General features: G+C 37.7%; 1 protein-coding gene across 5 annotated transcripts in view; it reads left to right on the top strand.

Annotated features, from left to right (window-relative positions):
* Nucleotides 1–269: 269 nt before the first annotated feature.
* The window catches only part of rdgA (retinal degeneration A), a 222342-nt gene continuing 209505 nt past the window's right edge, over nt 270–13106 (top strand). For 2 of the 5 annotated variants that reach the window (XM_087346043.1, XM_087346028.1), the window contains exon 1: nt 9613–10005. The gene's annotated coding sequence lies outside the window, so the exon portion shown is untranslated. Of the gene's footprint in view, nt 548–9612; nt 10052–13106 lie in introns of those variants that run through there. The other 3 variants (XM_087346036.1, XM_087346030.1, XM_087346031.1) reach the window with 2 other exon arrangements.

The following is a 13106-nucleotide window of genomic DNA, read 5'->3' as shown; positions in this document are numbered from 1 at the left end:
TGGCTCTGGTCGTATCATTTCTCTACGTTTGCAAAACGCATTCGAATGTATTTGGGAAATATGTGTTGGACGTAAATCAATTTAAAGTACACCCTGTAGAAGCTACGCCTTGCCAACCTTCTTTTGTCTCTTATCGTAATATGACTTGTTCTCTTATGAGTTAATTCATCTGTGATGCTCGCCTTCCCCCCACCATACTTTTCTTGGCTTTACCGATAATTGACGAAGTGTCTGCCGAATTCATCCGATTTACGTTTAACAAGTTGAAGTCTAGGGGGATCATGGTGGCTGACGCGTGGAACTGTTGCTGGCTAGTGATTTGTTACTTATAATACTGTTATTTGTGGTTGAAATGTTGAAACACAAACGTGATCACGTGCGTAAATACATATCGTTTCGAGTTATGAAAATATTTTGTGCTTTAAAAACCGCTGATATGTGAAGTAAAACGAATGTATTGTGAAACTTATTTAGTGGCATGAAGCATCGTACCGTAGAACCAACAAGTCACGTGATAGTGAAGCTGCTTGCACACACACACACAGAGGTAAGGTCACGATTGGAAGAGTAGGTAAATGGGGAAGAGTTTTATAGTAAGTGACTCACTTTTGTTATTGATTTATGTATTGATTCGTACGGTATTTTTTTGGGATATTCGTCTTTCTGATGTGTGGCGTATGGAGGACGAAAGGTTGCGGAGGGAAATGTATATAAAGGCTTTGTGCCAAGGGAAACCATTTTGAATATGTCATTTTAAATCCTGGTGAATCAATATTTTTGGGGGATTAATTTTAAATGTTTAAACTACCAACGGATAATTTATCATTAAGAAAATTTTTATTTTTATTTTCTATAGAGCGGAAGTTTTATGTTGAAGAGAGAGAGAGAGAGAAAGAGGAAATTGGTGGGGGAGAAGTGAGAGACACTTCGATATCTGGGATCTGGGGGGGGGGGGGGAGAAAGAGCATCTTATAGCTAGGAGGTCCCCAGGCAATGCCCGCTCGTCCTTCTGTTAAGGATAAAGTAAGAGTGGAGGCGTTAGTGTGATGATTGGCATAAAAGACGGAATTTTGAAATTTTGTATTAGCGAAAGCTGAGGCTATTAATTTGGAAGTTTAATACATAATTTAGAAGTTCCTACTGAGGGGAGGGGGTAAATTTTGACGGCGTTAAGGGGTGGTAAATTTTTATTAATTTAAATCGGGAGGGCTGCATGAGAAGCTTGCAGTGGCAACTTGGAACTTGGGAACCATCTCAGCATTTGCTTGAAGACAGAGGATTTATGTTGAAGCCCGTCTAATTAATATTTAAGAATTCGGTCCGTACCGCGAAGAAAACACAACGCTTCACCATTAGAAACATCAACTGCTTAACGTTGGTTAAGGAAATGATCGATGTTTATGACGAGAATCGAAACACATAAAAGACCCGAAGAGCTTTTGATGGTTGAATCAGGTGGTAAATATATTTACCACCGAGTTTAAAAGGGAAAATGTATTAAAGCTGTCAAACGTAGAACTGATGTAGAGCATGAGGTCATACAAATACATTCAGGGGCTTGGTCCTCTAAGATTAACTGCGCAACCAAGTAAACACGCAAATTCGTCTTCCTGGAACCTTAAAAATATCTTGAGACTGCCTTTAAGTTGGACGTGTTATTTCTTAAGGCACTGTTGATATTGAAAGGAGAAAAAAAAAACTGCTTACTCAAAACAGATCAAATAAGTCGTCGTGTATCGCTCAGTAATATAAATTAACTCCTGAACAGGTTGTTACTAATAAAATAAGTCGTTCCATATTCTTTTATTCCTACGACATTTCATTATGCAACCTTCACCGATAGAAACAGGCTTTCGACTTTGTTGTTTTATCATTTCTTCTACAAATCTGTCTTCGGTGACAGCCAATTATGTACCACCTGCTTTAACAATCATTAACAATGTATCTGAATAAACAGCGATCATTTCCTTAAACAGCGTTAACCATTTGATCTTTCGTAATGGTGAAGTGACGTGTTTTCTTCGCGGTACGGACTGAATTCTTAAATATTATTTACGCGAGCAGTTTCGGCTTCAAAGGGTTTCAGACATTCAGTTATGTCGTAATGCACCTGTCCACAGCTTTCTGGATCATAAGTAACATTCTAATTCATTATCGTGTGTAGACGCGTTATAAATATTCATATCTGCGTACTGTGTGAGACCAGTCTCATAGAAGTTACTGGGGTTTCTGTTAAAATGGATATTAAATGAGATCAAGTTGCTGTTTGCGTAGTTAACTGGCTTTCTTGTGTCCAGTGCTGCAAGTTCTAATTACGTAGCTCATAGTTTTTCGAATTCGTCACGGCTTCGTCGCTCGAATGCATTGCGTTTCTTGTCGATGTCAAGTGGTTAGTAATCCTGTTTCATATTCGCGAATTCCCGGGTTTAGATCTCGGCTCGAAGACAGGTTATCCTGACTGAAATGTTTTGTGTGTTTCCTCAGTCTCTTCAGGCCAGTAATGATATGGTAGACGATATTGGGTCTCTATCGGTCACCACTACCCTGAAACTACGTTTAGACTAGACTACACGGTGCTACATTCAGGAAGAAATATATTCGCTCTTAAAACATGTTAAATTAGGCCAGGAACGCCTCCTTTCATATCCTTTCTAATTCGGTATTTATTGATAACTATTAAATTGTGCGGTAAGTATGACGGTAAAATCTAAGTAGTAAGCACAGTCATAAATATTATTGCGTAAATCCCAGATTTCTGTGACATCATTTATCATAAAAAATTATAAATATAATCCCGTGAGGTTGAGAATATTCTGATAGCAAATGGTCAACCACTTATGTTCTATTGTTTATTTTTTAATATTATACGTAGCGTGACATAGTGACACTGAGTTGGTAGTAATGTTTTACTTTCCAGACGTATAATGACGTGTCTGAAGAAAAATATAAGAAACGGGCTCGGTTTAGTAGGCACGTGCATGAACGTGTTTTCGCCTTTATCGAATCAGGTGTTTTCGTTCGACTGGAAAATGGGAGGTTTTTTTTTAAAAAAAAATTAATAATTTCCCGGTAGAATCCGTGGAACGGAGAGCTTCGTCGTGGTGGGGGATTGTCCTCAATCCTCCGTTCCTCGTCCATCCACTTTATTGTCAGTTTCCTAGTACTGCTACTTTTACAACTTCATGGAGCAGGATCCTTGAGAATCTGCTAGTTGCTCAGATATTCAAAACATCTCCCGTCTATTCGGAACTTGAAGGTTAATTGCCGTGTCCTGAGCCAGATGAATCCTAATGAACTATTTCTTTAAGAGTTCTTTTAGTTAGTCCCGTACACTAACTAACTAACTGACTAATTAACCAATCAGTTAACTAACTAACGAACTAACTAACTAACCAACCGACCAACTAACTAGTTAACTAACTAATCAGCCAACTAATTAACTAACTAACCAACCAACTAACTAACTGATTAACTAACCAACCGACTAACTAACCAGCTGACCATCTAACTAACGCACTCATCAGCTAATGAATTAACTAACTAACTAACCAACCAACCAACTAACTAACTAACCAACCGACCAACTAACTAATTAACTAACTAACCATCTAACTAACTGATTAACTAACCAAGCAACCAACGAACCAATAAACGAACCAACGAACCCTGGGATACTGAGTTCTTCTGGAGATGATGTTATAATTTGTTTTCCGTCATTGAGGATAGCGGGCCACACAAAACATGTCGTTGAGCAGAGGATTGAGTACCCCTGATTAGGATTCGCTTTGAAGACGATCATCTTTCTGCAGTTAGAAGCGTTTTGAGAACTGCTTTCCCGAACAGCTTGAAAATTCCTGAGGGTTTTGATGGACCACTTAGTGATTTATCTCTCTGTTGTTTAACAGTTATAATGCATTGTGCCGCTGATGATAGAGATGGGGATAAAGAAATCGATACGACAGGATGTCCCAAAAAGATGTATACACAAATTTAAAATTAAATAAAGACATTTTAATACGCTTAACTATTTCATACGTCAGCGAATCTGTTGTATGTGTTCAGAATGACCAACAAAAGCCTCGTGGCATAGTTGGCAGCGGTGAGTGACTGACAAGCGACCTTCAAAGTTGCAGCTATGTATACAACTTTTTGAAACATCCTGTATGCTTAGATATTTCTATAAGTATATTGTCAATTTTATATTATTTATTTTTTGTATATTTTATTCATTTTGTTTTACGTAATTTTTTAACCTCAGTTTATCCGGGCGCCCCCGTAATGAAACTCAAGGATCTTTGGTGGCCTGCGGACAACACTTTGGGAACCCCTGATGTCTGTGTTCATTTCTACCATTCAGTTCAGTAACTTTTATATTTCCGTTTCTTATCCAAACAAATTTAAATAATGTCTCGTCGTCATGTTCCAAGTCCACCCGTAACTTCAGAAGTTGAGAGAAACTAATATTACCTTCTACTACTGGGTTTTCCCACGTATCTCTCTCTCTCTGGGTTTATACAGGAGCGCTAATATTGGTAATCTGTTACCCTGCGTTCTGTTTGTATGTTGGTATTACAAAACTATGATTTTTTCTGTCGGCTTGGTAGAAGTGTGAAACGTGGTCTCTTGCGTTGAAGGAAGAGTACACTGTCCAGAAAATATTATTTACGCTTGAGAGAGAAATTACTTTCCGTTCATTTTATTTGTTACTAATTTAATACCATAATTAGAAATGGTACAGTAACTTACTGACTCCGAAAATAATAATGTAGTAACTTAGGCCTTATAATATTTATTATCGCCCTAGAGTTCTGATGCTAAAAATTTAGAGCTGGAGCAAATTCCGTTGCTATGACTACTTTTTTTTTTCAGATTTAGTGACGATCGCGCGTATAAATCCTCAACTTCGTGGAATTAATTAAATTTATTATGTCAGACTCGTGAGTGCCCTAATTTCCATGATGAAAACGGAAACAATTAAGCCGTCGTGTTTATAATGAGAGTAATCAAATTTCATTCATTATCATCACCTATTCATCATCTCTGCTCCTGTGTTTTGTGTTAACTGAACTTCCGTTTCAGTCCTGGTAACATAATAAAATAAAGTGACTCATTATGAGCTACAGATCTGGGGGAGGGGGGGGGGGGTTGGACTGTCGCGTCTAGACTAGTTCTGGTTCCAACCAGTAGAGGGCTCTGTTCGCTGTTGAATACGTGGAGTTTTACCGCCACTTCTCTGTACGTTTTATAAATTATCCGAACAAGAAATTAACTTCTTTCAGTCATTTATTTTAATTTGGAATTTTATAATCAGTGAATATCAACTTTTAGCTGCATTTTCAGAGTTGATTCCGCTGTGCTGTGGGTTGTATTTTGAGGATCGAACTATGTGGAAACTACGTGGCTGAAGATCCTAGGGCTGGAATGGTTCAGATGTTGGGATTCACACCCCCAAAGCTGAGGGAGTTAGAAGTGAGTTCCATAATCAAGTCCTCCCGAAACCTCGCCCACACAACGTTATATAAATGAGACTGTGTAAGCCCTGAAACTCCCTTGAGGCACGTCGCACATAATTACGTGTGGTGTGTGCTTTATCTTTAGCAGACATGACTGTACTTAAGACATGTAACGAGGAAGCCTTGAATGAAAGTTTACTGGGTGAACTTTGATATTTAGAGTGACTACAGGACCAGTATAAAATCTGACATTGAATATGACTAAGTTTCATATCTGTCGGTGAGTATCCGACGTTTCAAACACAAAGATTTGTTACGTTTCGTGACGTAACTTTACCCTAGAGAGACGAGGTCACAGAAACGCAAACTGTGTAAGGCGTATCAGCGTAGGAGGAAACTCATTACATAAACAGAAGATTTAAACACAGCGTCAGACTGTGCGAACCTTGATTTTAATTGGTCTGAGCCTGGCTATTTTGAAACAGAGGAAGTCATTCTTTGAAGTCGAAGCTCGTCTAAATAATATTTAAGACTTTAGCCCGTACCGCGAAGAAAACACGGCACTTCACCATTACGTAAATCAGCTCGTTAACGCTGTTTAAGGAAATAATCGCTGTTTAATCTTTATTTATTTATTTCTCTCTTTATTATCAACTGTTATGCACGATATAGTTGAAAAGATATTGTCCTCACTGAAAAAATGAGAGGAACTCCCTGCGATTGGTCGTACTAATGAAACGTGGACTACTGAAACGGCTTCCGCGATGTAGGAACCCGCAACTCTTGTATTTCAATCCGTTCGCTTTACGAGCCTTTCGACAGGAAGCAATTTTGTTGTTGTGCAGACCCCAAGGTTGCAAAACCAGCTTTAACAGCCAATGGTATTGATTTCTTTTCAAGGTAGAAATGGAAATTAAAACCTGCCAATAAGAGGGCTGCTGTCTGTCTGTCTGTCTGTCTCTCGCAAGAGAAATACCAGCAGCGTTTAGATTGACAATTCATTAAATACTTCCTAGATAGAGTCCCATCTCCGAAACGTCGTTTTACGTTTTATATTTATTAGACGATGGATAATATCCAAGAAAATTTTTATTCAATTGACTTCCTACTTTCCTTAACAAAGTAACTGACTGACTGATAGTTAACTAATTCCACGTTGCAGAGGTCTTTATGAGAAACTGATATTCGCCAAGTTTTCCAATAAAATTCTCCGCCTTTTATGGAATCTGGATGTTCATTACCGTATTCACAAGAGTAATATCTTCTTTTCCACATCCTACGTATTGAAGATCCATTTTAATATTATTCCATCCACGCCTTGTGCCTCCAAATGGCCTTGTTTCTTTAGGTTTTCCTACTAAAATTTTGTATGTATTTTTTTATGTAACACGTGCTTTCTGTGTGCCAGTGAGAGTACAATTGTGAACTAGACAGAGAAAACTATAAGTTACGGGACTGGAGTTTTCTGCAGGTCTGCCAACCGCTGCGACGTAAACATTGACTCCAGTAGCCATCAGAAAAGAGAAAATTTAAATAGTGAAAAGCTTTGTACATTATGTAAAATAAGTTCAGGGTGAACAGATTTGGATTCAACATTAAAACATTTTTAACTCGAATTCCATTCACTCTCTGGCTTCTTTCTTGGTGTTTGTGAACTTTTCGAGAGGAGGAGTGTGACAGAAATTCTGCAAAATTATTGTGATAAAACGACGTAACCTTTATCCTAAGCGACAACCCCAGCCTTTAGCTCAATATGGCAGCACAACTTCAACGAATGACGTGTCGCGTGGGATGTAAGGTGAGAGGGTCTTTGAAATAAGTTTCTTATTCCGACAATAATACGAAAGGAGTTATTGACGTAGAACCCTATAAAGTTTCTTCATTTTTCTAACACTTCAGATGTTGTTTGTGCGATCAAAACACGCCAGATGAAAAGGTCATGTTTTTGTTGTTTCTTATTGTTTTTGTTGTCTTATGTTTTGTTGTGTCTTATTGTTTTGTGTCTTATTGTAGGACCACTGCCACCGGGTAAAAACCCATTTGCAGTCAAATAAATAATAATAATAAAATAATAATAAATATAATGACATCTAACAATGGTTGTATCCATATAATGCTTTCCTGAAACTGTGAACGTTCGAAGTTTTTGTTAAGTCGGTGGAGACATTTCTAACGACATTTCCTTGTCTTGTGAGACAAAAGTGACTAATTATTATGTTATATTCATGCACGTATGTCTCTCTATGCCCTTTCTAACACAGTAGCAGTGTCTCAGCTACTTCAACAATCGGTAACTCTTCATTTTGTATTCATGCTTTCCGTACGATTATATCAAACATCTTTAACCAGTTGAAGATATCATATCTTGAACTTTTTATTTGTATCCGTACGCTATTCATTACCATTGTATCAGCTACTAAAGCTGTTTTAAAAATGTTTTCTCAACTCACTGAATGTACGAGACTGCAAACAGCTCACGAAGGACAATGGTGGTTAAAAATCGTTAAATAATCAACGGCCAAATACTGTGTCCATTAGGTAAGAGGCTTCTCTCTTGAGCGAGTCCCCCCCCCCCCCCCCCCTACAGAGAAGTAGATTTTCTTTGAAGTGGACTTGTAGATCACCGCTTTTGACTACTGACTCCTCCCATCGGAATGTCTTTAATTCATTACAGAATCCTACTTCAAGGACACGCTCATGATACTGCAGGAGGTTAGTCGTGTATGAATGAGTACTTAAACATTCTAGGGTAGTTATAAATCCCCTTTGAGGCACCACACACAAGGGGCTACTTTCCCGTGTAGGAGTGTTGGAAACCTTTCAGATGTTCACTGAGTTCTCTCATGTCGTCCAGGTCAAAGGTCACTCATTCTAGTTGCAGCGTACGTGATGTGTTTGAACAATCGTGCCCTTCCTGTGCCATGAATCAATGACAGTGACCACTTCAACCAGAACATCATGCATTGCATTTTTTTTTTTTGTATTTATATTTTGCCCCACGTTATAGGCCTATTTCACAGCGACTTCGAGTCAAATCTAATCGTATCGGTTGTGATCATCGTGGGTTGTGACCGTGTGTAATTTTTTACATCACCAACGTTTCGGAAGAAATTATCGCTTCCATCTTCAGGGTTGTGTAGCCGATACGTTCCTACGACGCGTTGGTAGTCATCTACAGGACACAATACGGCCACATCATGAAAACCTCAAATTTTAATTGAATATAAGTGTTTTTAAAAATGTATTTAAAAATCTCATATTGAGGCATGGTGGAATATATCAGATATTAAGTAATGTTATAGAAATACAAATTTTGTAGCAATTTACATGCAACTAATGAAAGTAAACATCTAACGAGATATCCCATGTTTTTTTTCAACAAAATATATCTTACAGGTATATTCTGTAGCTACTTTTTTAAAATTAATTCTCGACTCTTTTGAATGGCGTATTTAATTTTCATTGATATTCCTTCATTGTAGACGAAAATTCGTTGATGCAAACTTCATCACACTGCACAACGCAATAAATTTTTATCTTGATTAAATATAATTCATATAGAAATTTAATCCTATATTTTTGTGTCAAATATATCTAAAAAAAAAAATTGTCAGTGGTTATGCAGCCCGTAAGAGCACTGAAGTCTATGGCTAATGAATATAATCTTGCGATCTGATGAATTAATATCTTAGCTTATTCTTAATATAAAACATTTTCCTCTGCTGGGATATTAATTTTTCTTGCTTTGAAGCTCTTTTTAAGAATAACAATGTTCAAGATCGATTTCATGCAAAGTAGTAGGGATTTATAATTGGCTGGATAATTCCAAAATTAATTTCGTCATATAATTTTATGTTTTGATCAAAAAATTTTTTGAACGCGAAACATGTGGACGGAGGTCTCATTATGGACTTATTTTATACATACTGCGGGGAAACGACTGTGACGTTGTCATTGAAGAATTTATTGATTTAACATAAATTAAAAATTAATTTTGATTCTCAGAAGCCGTAAAACGACACTTCGCGCACGTGACACGGACTGTCGAAAGTCGATATCGTGATTCGACTGAAGACCCTTGTGATTGTGTGTCAGATGCAGTTATAAATCGCTTGATGAGTTCTGGTGATGGTGCTTTCCAGTTGCTGTGGTGATGAAGTGGCCACTGTACGTCACTAGCGCTGAGCTGGTCGGGATTGAAGCCGAAGATGCACGGGGAGTGCTCGCTAGTTGTGGCCAGTGCGTCCCAGCGTACGGTTCGAGTTAAAAGTCCTGTCCTTGCCACGTTCTGCGTCGTTTACGTAACTCTGGCTTGCGATGGCCATTTTTTTCTAGCCGAACACGGATCTTGGTATTCTAAAATATAATCCCGGTTTGCAGCAAAAAATTTCCCCATCATTTAAAATTGAATATGTATATCAGAACTTCGTAGTCAAGACATAATCGATCAAAGTGCGGGTTAAAACAAATCTTCATTTCATCAAAAGTGTCGTAAATCTCAGTTGTTGTGACGATTTGTATGTTTATGGAACGAATAGTTGAATTACTGACTGTAAGTAAACATCGATTTTACGTAGGATTTGACGTTTTTCACGGCGGTGAGTCTGAAGATTTCTGTCTTCTGGGTCGTAGCGACTAGTAGTCTGGTAGAAGTTTACCGACGTTTCAGAGGTGCTTCATTAGGGTGATAAAGTGATGACTCATCGCCCTACCAGACGCTACAACCCAGAAGACAGCCAACTTAGACATTTATATTAAAGACATTTGATTATAATGAGGAGTTTGGTGGAACGTCTTCGAACTATAGCGTGTTCTATGCAGTTAGTTACAAAAATTATAGTTTGGTTGAATCGTATAACCAATAATGCAGTGTTAATTGTTGAATTATATTAAAACAGTTGCGTAATTTATATTAATTAGAGAGTAAACAAAAAATCTCTTGTGGCACGTCTGTATGGAGATTTTGAGGATGTTGAAGAAATGAAATGGTAGGGACAATATGTCGTCAGTTTCGACCTTATTACCTTACGTAACTTAGCCTACTCCAGCGTAACCTAACCTAACCTAACCTAACCAAACTCAATCCAACCTAACCCAACGTAACCTGCTGTAACCTATCCGAACCAGACGAAACCTAACCTAATTCAAACTGGCCCAACGTAACCTGACGTAGATCATCGTAAACCAGCCTGTGGTAATCCAGAGGATGTGACCCATCGCAACGGGGGGCCGTATCTCGCGCGGTATCGCGAGGATAAACCTTCCCCCTGTGATAATTTTTTGTTTATTTGTAAAAGTGCCTGATAAGGGGTTGATACATGCTCAGTGTAAAACTGTGAATATAAAAATGTAATAGAAAAATTTGCTTATTTCGGTCTGCATTTCCATTTAAGTGAGTAGCTGTCTTCTAAAATTTTGAGCAAAATTTTTCTCCTCAAGTGAATTATATGTAAGGAATTTTATTGACTAATTTTTTGTCTTGAAGAATCTGACCTTCGTCGGGAATTTTTTTTATTACTTATTGATATTTCGACCTCACATTGTATCAACTCCTGTTTTTCAGTTTGGTGTCATAGTTACAGCTAAATCTATTTCCTTGGTTTTGGCCCTAAATTCTACTGATTCCTTGCTTGGCATTGTTTTTTCTTCTTAACTTTACATGGAATTGTACCTATATTATCATACTTTTGCTCCTGGAATTTGTTCTGCAATGTGGTTAAATTAACAAGCAACCAAGCTTCTATCTTTATGAAGCATACATTCAATTCTTTATGCCGTCACTCGCCATTCACTTGTTAATAAAGGCATCGGTGTCATCTGAATTTTAGTATTTGTTAATTCAGTCCGTACCGCGAAGAAAACACAACACTTCACCATTACAAAAATCGAAAATAATATTTAAGAATTCAGTCCGTACCGCGAAGAAAACACGACACTTCACCGTTACAAAAATCGAAAATAATATTTAAGAATTCAGTCCGTACCGCGAAGAAAACACGACACTTCACCGTTACAAAAATCGAAAATAATATTTAAGAATTCAGTCCGTAGCGCGAAGAAAACACAACACTTCACCATTACAAAAATCGAAAATAATATTTAATAATTCAGTCCGTACCGCGAAGAAAACACGACACTTCACCATTACAAAAATCGAAAATAATATTTAAGAATTCAGTCCGTACAGCGAAGAAAACACGACACTTCACCATTACAAAAATCGAAAATAACATTTAAGAATTCAGTCCGTACCGCGAAGAAAACACAACACTTCACCATTGCAAAACATCATCTGGTAAACGCTGTTTAAAGAAATAATCGCTGTTTATTGTGGGAATTATACGAAACACGTAAATAAATCTGTGGACAGAACATAGAATTGAACGGTAAAGTAAGTGGTATATATAATTACCATTTTTTTTAGAGTTTAAAACAGTCCAGTGTACAGAATTTTCTGTGGTGCCCATGCTATGTATATACTTCTGATGTTCAGTTTTCTCCTCCACGCATGGTCTGATGTGCAACGCAATGGAGAATTTCCAGTCCAAAGGGTTTTGTTACAACCAATCGCTTTTTGCACTGCCGTTACAATCTCGTAACGAGCTTCGTCGATCGGGATCCACAGCGAAATAAAATCAGAATGTCACAGCAAAGCCACCGACTAAGTCCCGGGCTGAACGACCGTGGATCGAATCCCGGTAAAGGGAGGGAGTGTTTATTCTGACTGCGTGATTTAGTTTACTGAATCTGCCAGATGTAGATTTACGTGTGTCAGTATTTCACGAAATAAATATGGACATCCCCCCCCAAAACTACTCGTCCAGTCTTCGTAATATTCATTTTCTGTGTTTATCAACTCAACTTAAAAGTTTACCAGTACGAGGTTTTGCTTTAGAATCGCCATAACATTTAGCATCATGCAACGAAAGTTGAAACGTTGTTAATTTAATTATAACATAGAACACTGGCAGGTTTGTAATCGTAAAAGTTTAAATTACGGTACTCTTGTGTTTATTATTGCTAATTTAGGTTAATTTTTCTTTTACTGGGAAAGGTTACGTGTGGTGTTAGCGCGCTCTACTGAACCCAGAACTTCGATTGGAATTTGATGAAGACGTAAAATGCATGGACTTGCGAGTATCACGACACAGAATCATTACCAACAACAAAACTTTAATCGTGTTTCTGATTAATCAATAGGGACATTGCCTGTGACTATTCGATGGAGTAGAATATTTCTTGTGAACCTGATAGTACGCCCAGCTAGTCAAGAATCCTCCCCCGCGACCTTTTATAAACTAGGAGATTCATTATCGTGTTCAAAAGAGCTCCCTGTCGGTCCTTATCCTGCTCCGGATGAATCCAGGCCACTCTACAACCCGTTTTACGTAAGATCCATCTTAATGTTATCCTCTTATCTACGCCTAGACATTCTGAGTGGTATTTTTCCTTCAGACTTTTTTAATAAAGATTTTATACGCATTTTTAATTTGTCCCTTGCGGGCTACATATCGAACCCATCTTATTCGCCTTGATTTGATTCTTCTATTTGGTAAAGAGTTCGATTTATATCTTATCAGATTTACTTTTCGTTATTTTTGTTTGATAAGCCTTTGCAGTTTCTTATAAAGTGTGTGTTGATAAGGTTTAAAA

This window comes from Zootermopsis nevadensis, unplaced genomic scaffold (genome assembly GCF_977971745.1).
Source record: "Zootermopsis nevadensis isolate Lab colony 2312 unplaced genomic scaffold, Znev_1.0 Znev_ptg000001l, whole genome shotgun sequence".
Lineage (NCBI taxonomy): Eukaryota > Metazoa > Arthropoda > Insecta > Blattodea > Termopsidae > Zootermopsis > Zootermopsis nevadensis.
Note: the sequence above shows the minus strand (reverse complement) of the source record. Positions and strands in the feature narration are given on the sequence as shown.